Source organism: Scardinius erythrophthalmus, assembly GCF_964197995.2.
Source record: "Scardinius erythrophthalmus genome assembly, chromosome: 24".
NCBI lineage: Eukaryota > Metazoa > Chordata > Actinopteri > Cypriniformes > Leuciscidae > Scardinius > Scardinius erythrophthalmus.
The window spans coordinates 29968280-29976349 of record NC_138244.1 but is presented as its reverse complement, the minus strand read 5'-3'; the positions used below and the strand labels follow the sequence as shown (position 1 = coordinate 29976349).

Here is an 8070-nt window from a genome sequence, read left to right as displayed (position 1 = left end):
AGTGCTGTGAGTTTAACACTTCATGACTGAGAGCAGAACACAATCTTCATCATCACACAAGACTAAACTACAGCAATGAACACAATCAACATCTTCATCTGGACCATTGCACTGTTTGTTCAAGGTTTGTGTAATAGTTTTTATAATGATTATTAGTTCTTTTAAAATTTTAAATATTTAAATATTTTTTTTCCTTTTTTCTCTCAGAGTGTAGAGGACAGATCACTGTAACTCAGAGTCCATCAATACCAGCAGTTCAACCAGGAGGAGAAGTCAGAATAAACTGTAAAACCAGCAGTGATGTGTATTATCATAGTTCATATGGTCATTACTTACACTGGTACTCACAGAAACCTGGAGAAGCTCCTAAACTCCTCATATATCTGACATCAACCCGTAATACTGGAACTCCATCTAGATTCAGTGGCAGTGGATCTGGCAGAGATTTTACTCTGACCATCAGTGGAGTCCAGACTGAAGATACAGGAGATTATTACTGTCAGAGTTATCACAGTGGTTATGTGTTCACACAGTGATAAAGAGTCGTACAAAAACCTCTGTCAGTCAGACGTCACAGTGACTGCACTGATACAGCTGAGAGAAACTGCAGCTGCTGATGGAGGATCACAAACTACACAATATCAATGTTTAGTTCAAAGTTTCTAAAGACCTTAAAGGTAAATATGATATAAACTACACAATGGTGTAAACACAAACGTTTGGTCACTGCTGCAAGAACGTCCAGATGATGTTCTCTTTGAGGTTCCCCAGACACTCAGACGCTGCATGCTGTGCTCAGGTATTATTACATGAATTTTATGTAGTATTGGACAGGATTACATTAAAATATTTTGGTTTGAATCTATAATTTGCTATTCTTCTTTTAATCTTATTTAAATAAAGACTATCCTGGATAATATCATATGGCCTGCTGAGGAGGAGGATGATGACGATGAGGATACACACTCACTTCACATTAAATGTCGCATTGCAGAGTACCTCCGTCGTTTCATTGAACGTGGTATGATAGTTATTCTGTGTCTGAGTTGAATCAAGACTTATTTCAAAATGTAACAAATGTATTTACTAATATATATTATTAATACTATTGCTTCTTAGCAAGTGCTGGTACACTTCAACAACTTGTGGAGTTCTGGGTCGGATGGGAGCTTCCCTCATGTGGCATGAAGGTTGAAGTGGTCCGTGCTAATCATCCAAGATCATCAACATGTTTTCAAATCCTACATTTACCTGGTCACTACAGTACATTTAATGAGTTTTCTGTGGATCTGGAGGCCTGTATTGCAACATGTGACACTGGATTTGGGTTGGTGTAAAGGTGTGGTTGAATTGACATAAATTTGCTTCTTAGCCAAACGTTCATAATCTATCAGATTGAATTAAAATATATAGTTCTACATAGAACACATCACCACCTGATAATCGACAGTTCAGAAACAATTACTATTGTTGAATGGCATACGTTGTAAAATACATTTCCCTAATCCAGCTGCTTTCCGAGTTCAACGTTCTTGTCAGTGTTATGATGTCATTGAAGTGATTCACATCTCATGAGTTGGCATAAGTTACATCTATAATGAACCAAAATGTTATTCAAAAACAAATTGTTCAGTTCAAAGACTGATCTACAGAGAACCTCGCCTGAAAACAGATCATTCCAAGAAAATCAATTATCACGAATGGCATAAAAATAAAATCTGTGATTCTATGTCAATGTTATGATGTATGAGTGTTCAATTCATCATGTAGAAAAATTACAACTGAAAATAAATTAAAAACATTCAAACACTTTTCAAAGACCAATTTGTTTTAATTAACAGTGTATTCAGACATTACACAGATGTCAAATACTTACAACTTTGCTGAACACCAGAGTTTGTCTGGAACTGTAATTCTTCACATATACACATTGAAATGTTGTTGCACATACTGTACAACTGAAATATAAATATCACGGCCAAAACACTCTGATGGCCCCATTGGGTCCACTGCAACCCTGAGTCCCCCATACGCCTCTGCAGTGAGCGGGCCCTCTCTATTCCTGTAACCTGGATCCCAGATTCAGGCTCTTCAGGGAGGACACTGCTTTCCCAGTCAATCAAGGGGATGTTGATGTCCTATATGAATGAGACAAAAATATATTTAATTTTGCTGTACATTTAGAAAATAATGCCTTCCCTTAAAGCTTAATATTACTGTGAGAATAAGAAACAATGACAAATGCTTCCTGGAAGGTCAATGACTATATCTCTTGTGATAGTTCTGTGTGAGTCCCTGCTTTGTCCTGAGCTGTGAAACTGTTCAAGGTTTTTTAAGAATGTCTTCACACCACACACACTGAAAAGTCATTTATGTAAGGCCCGAGCCCGCCTTCAATGTGCCACAGAACATCGTGCCTGATCAAATGACCTAAAGGTACGCCATGAACAACTAAGAGAAGGCCAGGTTGTGTATCAGAGAGCCCATAACATAAAAGGCAGGAAGATCCAGGATGCCTGGGATCCAACCCCCATAAAGTGGTCCGGTGCCCAGATGGACATGGAGTTGTGTGTGCTATTGCCCCTGCAGATGGAGGTGGTAATATTAGACATATTCTCTGTTGTGAGTTGCGACCAGCTTATACTCCCCCGAATTATCCTGGACTTCTAGATCTATTTGACCATCAGGAAACTTTAAGAGACCAAGATGAAGACATGGTAGCGGTGTCCCTAACCCCTGAATATGCATCTGCCCAAGACCAAGTTATTAGGCCTCAACTTTTACAGGAAGATAATACCAACTTCTGTACTTCAGTAGTGGATTATGCAGAGGACCATCAGCCTCAACAACAGGAAGCATAAACAAAAAGCATTTTATTCACTTCAATACAGTTATATATAACAAAAACACTTAGACGTTTGATTATTTTCAGGTGATTCCCACCTTCTCATCCACTTCCATAATGGGAAGTGTTACAGTGGTGACACCTCACAGCCCAGCCACACAATCTTTTTAGATTCTCAGTTCTCTAATACTCTATCCCTAAATGCCACCTCCATGCCCACATCTCACCTATTAACATCTTGTGTGTTTTAGAGAAGTTATATGGCAAGAATAATATAAATTAAAAGGGTTAGAGCAAGAACAGAAAACAAGTCAATAAAAAAAAAAAAAAAAAAAAACTAGGCACAAAAATAAAAGTAATTTTTAAAAATGTTTCATGAATACAAAAAAATCCTAATAAAGAAACTGAATTGCCTGTAAGAAATTCCTTTCTAATGGCACCTGAATCAACACCTGCTTCCCCCAAAAACGTTACACGCAAAATGTTGCTCGGGGTCCCTTTCTTTCGCCGCTGCCACTGAACCATAGCTCTTTGAAAGAAGTCTGTGCGAGACACGCAGATGTTGAAATCCTTGCTGTCATCTACCCTACATGCCAACAACCTCAGTACATCATCTGGACAGTGCAATGAAAAACAGGTGAGTCAAAATGTATATTCTTAAGTTTGTTTACCTGTATTGATTAGAAGTACTCTACCATTTGATGTCTGGGCTTTGGTTGTGGTGTTCAGGTGTGCCACATATAGGACTGTTCGCATCAAACGTCTGTGATACACTAAGAATTTAACCAAAGGTTATATTCGAGTTCTCACCACACTTAACTTTTTTTTAGTCTATAACTTCATAAAAATGGTGTACAATGAAATACTTTTAGAAATCATAAAATATTACCTATCGCCACATATACTAGCATGAATGGGCAACTGTCTGTGCGTAAATATCTCTACACAGGTGAGACACTGTCCCTCATCATACAACATCAAGAAAAGACAAATGATGAAATATGACACGGCAAGCAAAAACTGATACTTAAGCACATCTCTTATAATTTACAGCACATACAGAATAAATATATTTACAAATATTTGATAACTTTTAACAATACAGATTCATGTCACCTCATAACTTGTGGTGGGTGTAGGAGAACAGGACAACTTGTGGTAGGTGTAGGGCTAGAAGTTAGGGCTGGGGTGGCAGTGGTCACAGTACTGGCTGTCACAGCAACTATTTTTAGTTCATCGTCATCATCAGTAATCTGAAATAAAACTGGGTATATATGCTGCCTAATACCAAAGTAAATTGAAATGTAGACAGTTGCAATTGTGTGCTATTGCATAAATAACATACCTCATCATCAGCTGATTGTGTGTCACCACAGGACTGGACATGCATGTATAAAACTTGCAAAGGCATTGCTGTTTTACATGTCCGACACTCCACCTTTGGCATCTTCTCAAACTCCTCTGCTGAGAATGGAAGAGGATCAAGACATAACTCATCTTGAAGAGGGACTAGGGCTGTGCGATATGGACAAAAAAAAAAAAACTATCACGATTTCTTGTTTTTTTTTTCCGATTTCGATTTTAATCACGATTTTGACACAAACAGACATGCTTTACAGTTTTAATGCATTCTGTGTGAATTTGAAACATATTTACAAAGGAAACCAATTAGAGCTTTATCGAAAAGTTAACACGTCTCTAGAACAGACATATGGCCTAAATAAATAAATAAATAAATATATATATACGTTTGCAAGCATCAGCTTTTCATTTCGAAATCGTCATTAATAAAGTGCACTGTTAAACTTAAGCAAGGATCCAATGTTCTGCTTGACCACATATCTGAAGTAGTTGCGTAGTATTTCACTTGTTTTAACTCCGATTCAACACTGGCCTTGCATTTGGAGTACATCTCAGGGATGTCAACTCTTGAAAAATAACTTTGCGATGGCAGCTGATATCTCTTATCAAGGGTCTGTATCATTTTTTGGAAGCCGGCTTTACTGACGATATTTGCGGGCACCATATCTTTGCATAAATGATACGTGACAGCTTCGGTTATTTCTTTATGCCTTTTTGAACTTCTGTCGTATGGTGTGCAGCTCGCAAAAGCCTGTATTTTTTTTCCGAATGAGTTTGGGATGTACTTTGGTTCGTGTCCAGGGATTTTTTTGCCATGCATTGGTCATAAAGCTCTGTGTGGCGCTGCCTCAGGTGTTGAAAAAGATTTGTTGTGTTACCCTGTTTTGCCACAATGACAGATTGACAGGTCTTGCAAATTACCTGACTCTGTGATAAATCCTATATCCAAAGTAAACCAAAGTAAACCAAAGTAAACTCCTGTATCCAAAGTAATCCCACACCACGCACAGATGTTGATTTTTTTTTGGGCACCAAGTCCTTATCCTGTCCTGAACTCATCTTCCCTGTTTCTGTAGAATATCTGTCGTTATGCCTGGTCTGTTCTCGCGCTCAATTTAGGCGCGCTGCATTCAGATTGGTGTGGATAGCATACTGGGAGGTTGGTGCTATGAAGCAATTTAGAAATCGTGCATGCTCAAATCGCGATTTTATTACGGTTTCGATTAATCGCACAGAGTCATGTAGAGTGCTGTTCTTCCAGTGGTTGTTGCCATTTTTATAAGGCTGCCAGTATAGCCCTCTGAGTCTGGAAGGACAGCAATAAGCCTCCTTCTTCCACTGCCACCTGCCAATTCAAATACACATTACAAGTATTAGTGGTCCTTTACAGTATAATTAGGCTTATATCTGTAAAGTGGAAGCAAAAAAATGTATATATATATATATATATATACAAGTAATGACCAGAGCCCGAGATGTACCTATAATCGATCACATCCCTGTGCAATATTTCAAAAGAATAATTTTTTCTAACATAGTATGTATACATTTGAAAGCTTTGGGATGCAAAGAGAAAATGTGTAATTGTAACCCTGTGTCTACAAATATCAGTTGTACAGTTTGGATTGAAACAGTTGTGTTTGTCTCTTCACATGCTTGTGTCTGCTCTGATGTTTAATATAGTGCACCTGGTGCCTTATAAAGCAGCCACCCTCCAGCGAGTGATCTCATTTTTGGAAATTCAGCTTCAAGTAGCTTGCATAACTACAGAAAACAAAACAGAACAAAGGTTCGCAAACAAGAGCAAAAAATTAGTACACACAGAAATGGTAATGTAAATACATATGAAATATTAAATTAGGATTGTTTCAGAATCATAAAAAAATTAAAGCAACATTACAAATCCTAATATAAGACTATGGGCCCTATCTTGCACCCAGTGCAATTGACTTTGTACACCGACGCATGTATCATTCCTATTTTGCACCCGCGCAAAGCGCGCTTTTCCCTCCACAGACGCACGTCGGTAAGTTAGGAAATGAACTAGCGCTCCCGGGGGCGGTTCAGCGCGAAGAGGAGGCGTGTTCCGGCGCAAACGTTCCCTGGTGTTATTTTGCAGTTTCAGAAAACAATTCCGCCACAGACCAGGAAAAACCTAGTCTAAAGTCAGTGGCGCGTTGCGCATGTTATTCAGATGCTATTTTAAGGGCGCATGCTTGGCCATAATCAATGTAGCGTGTGCACAACGCGCATACACTTTGCTTAGATTTGCGTCAGGCGCAAGAGTCATTTATCCTGCTTGTATAATAGCAACAGCGCCTAAGACCCGCCCACAAAGTTACTTGCGTTATGTGCTTGATGCTTGCGTTTCAGATCTTTAAAATAGGGCCCTTAATCCCAGTCATTTTTGGGCTGGGTGAAGCTACTGTTTTACAATACTACCGTGAAATTATACTTACTTCATAATGGCCCATGTTGGAAGAAATCGTAAAAATACGTTTGCCCAGTCCTGCCTGGAGTAGTTCTTACTATTCGGAAGGTGAGGGTGAATAATCAGTAATTTTACTTAAAAAGTATATCTGAAATGTAAATGGATTCCAAACTGTTGCTTTTAGTTGTATTTGAGGCTTTGCGGTTTTCTTTTTCTTTTTGAACATCCCAGGAAATGCTCTATAAAAATAAAAAATAGTTACTTATAATACTGAACTTGCAGAAGATAAACAAATGGAACAGTTTAATCGTTAGGAGAAGGTGATGATAACCTGGTCATATCCTGCTCTACTCTTGAGGAAACACCAGGAGAAGGCTACTGTTATGGGGTGTTGTGCAGGTGGAAGGAAACTCAAAGTCCAAAGGCTTAAATGCGAACAATTTACTTCAAAAGAAACTCAGCAATACAAACAGGCAGGAAAACACTCCAAAATAAAAGTAGAACCGACACTGAAGACTGAAACACTCAGGGCTTAAATACACAGGAGAACAGATCAGGGAAACAAGACACAGCTGACGAGACTAACGAAGAAACAGGTGATACGGATGAAATCATTAAACAGACCGGGGAAAACAGGACTAGACCAAAATACAACAGAAGACAGGGGAGAACGGAATCACAGAAAACTGAAAACACTGAAACAGACTCAAAACCAGAACTCAGAAACACAAAACTGTAACAGCTACTGCTGCTGCTGACCCTGACCCGGCTGATAAGCACTGCTATATAAATTAAAAATCAATAAGTGTAACAGCAGTTATAACACATATTCAGTATCATTGACTGAACTACAGAAAGTAGCAACATTTACATTCTGATGTCAAATCTCTTTTTTCCATGTATGATTTCTAAAATAAAAGATTAACTAAATATGAACTCAGTGTAGAAATAAATGAAGGAAAGACAAACCAGTAATAAACTGATTAAACTCATAGTGAGACACAGTGTGGAAATATGTTTAGAATTTTTATTTCATTTTATTATATATATATTTTTTTTGTTGTTGAAAGGAATAATGTTATTCTTATATTAACAACATTGTTTTAGATTAAATAATTATACAACAATATCAGTAACACTTTATTAAAAGCCTTCATACATATTGCATTATAAAAGTATATGCATGTGTGATCTAAGGAATACATTGTAATATTATCTATTCATTGTTACACCTTTAGAAATTATAATACATTAAAACTCATGACAAACAACCAATTTCAGATGTAACAAGGAATTTGTAAATATTATAATACATTTTAACTTTATTACAATAAACTTTGGTTATGGTTATTTACTAAAAGATAAAAGGCATTATGATCTACATTTGTGATACCTTTATAATGCATTATACGTAAAGACTTTAAGTAAAGTA

General features: G+C 37.5%; 1 long non-coding RNA gene across 1 annotated transcript; it reads left to right on the top strand.

The window, feature by feature from the left end:
- LOC308684203 lies at positions 1 to 1814 on the top strand. The gene is made up of 4 exons (XR_014029332.1): positions 1 to 124; positions 208 to 799; positions 904 to 1021; positions 1120 to 1814. It is a non-coding gene; the product is annotated as an uncharacterized lncRNA (long non-coding RNA).
- Positions 1815 to 8070: the final 6256 nt, after the last annotated feature.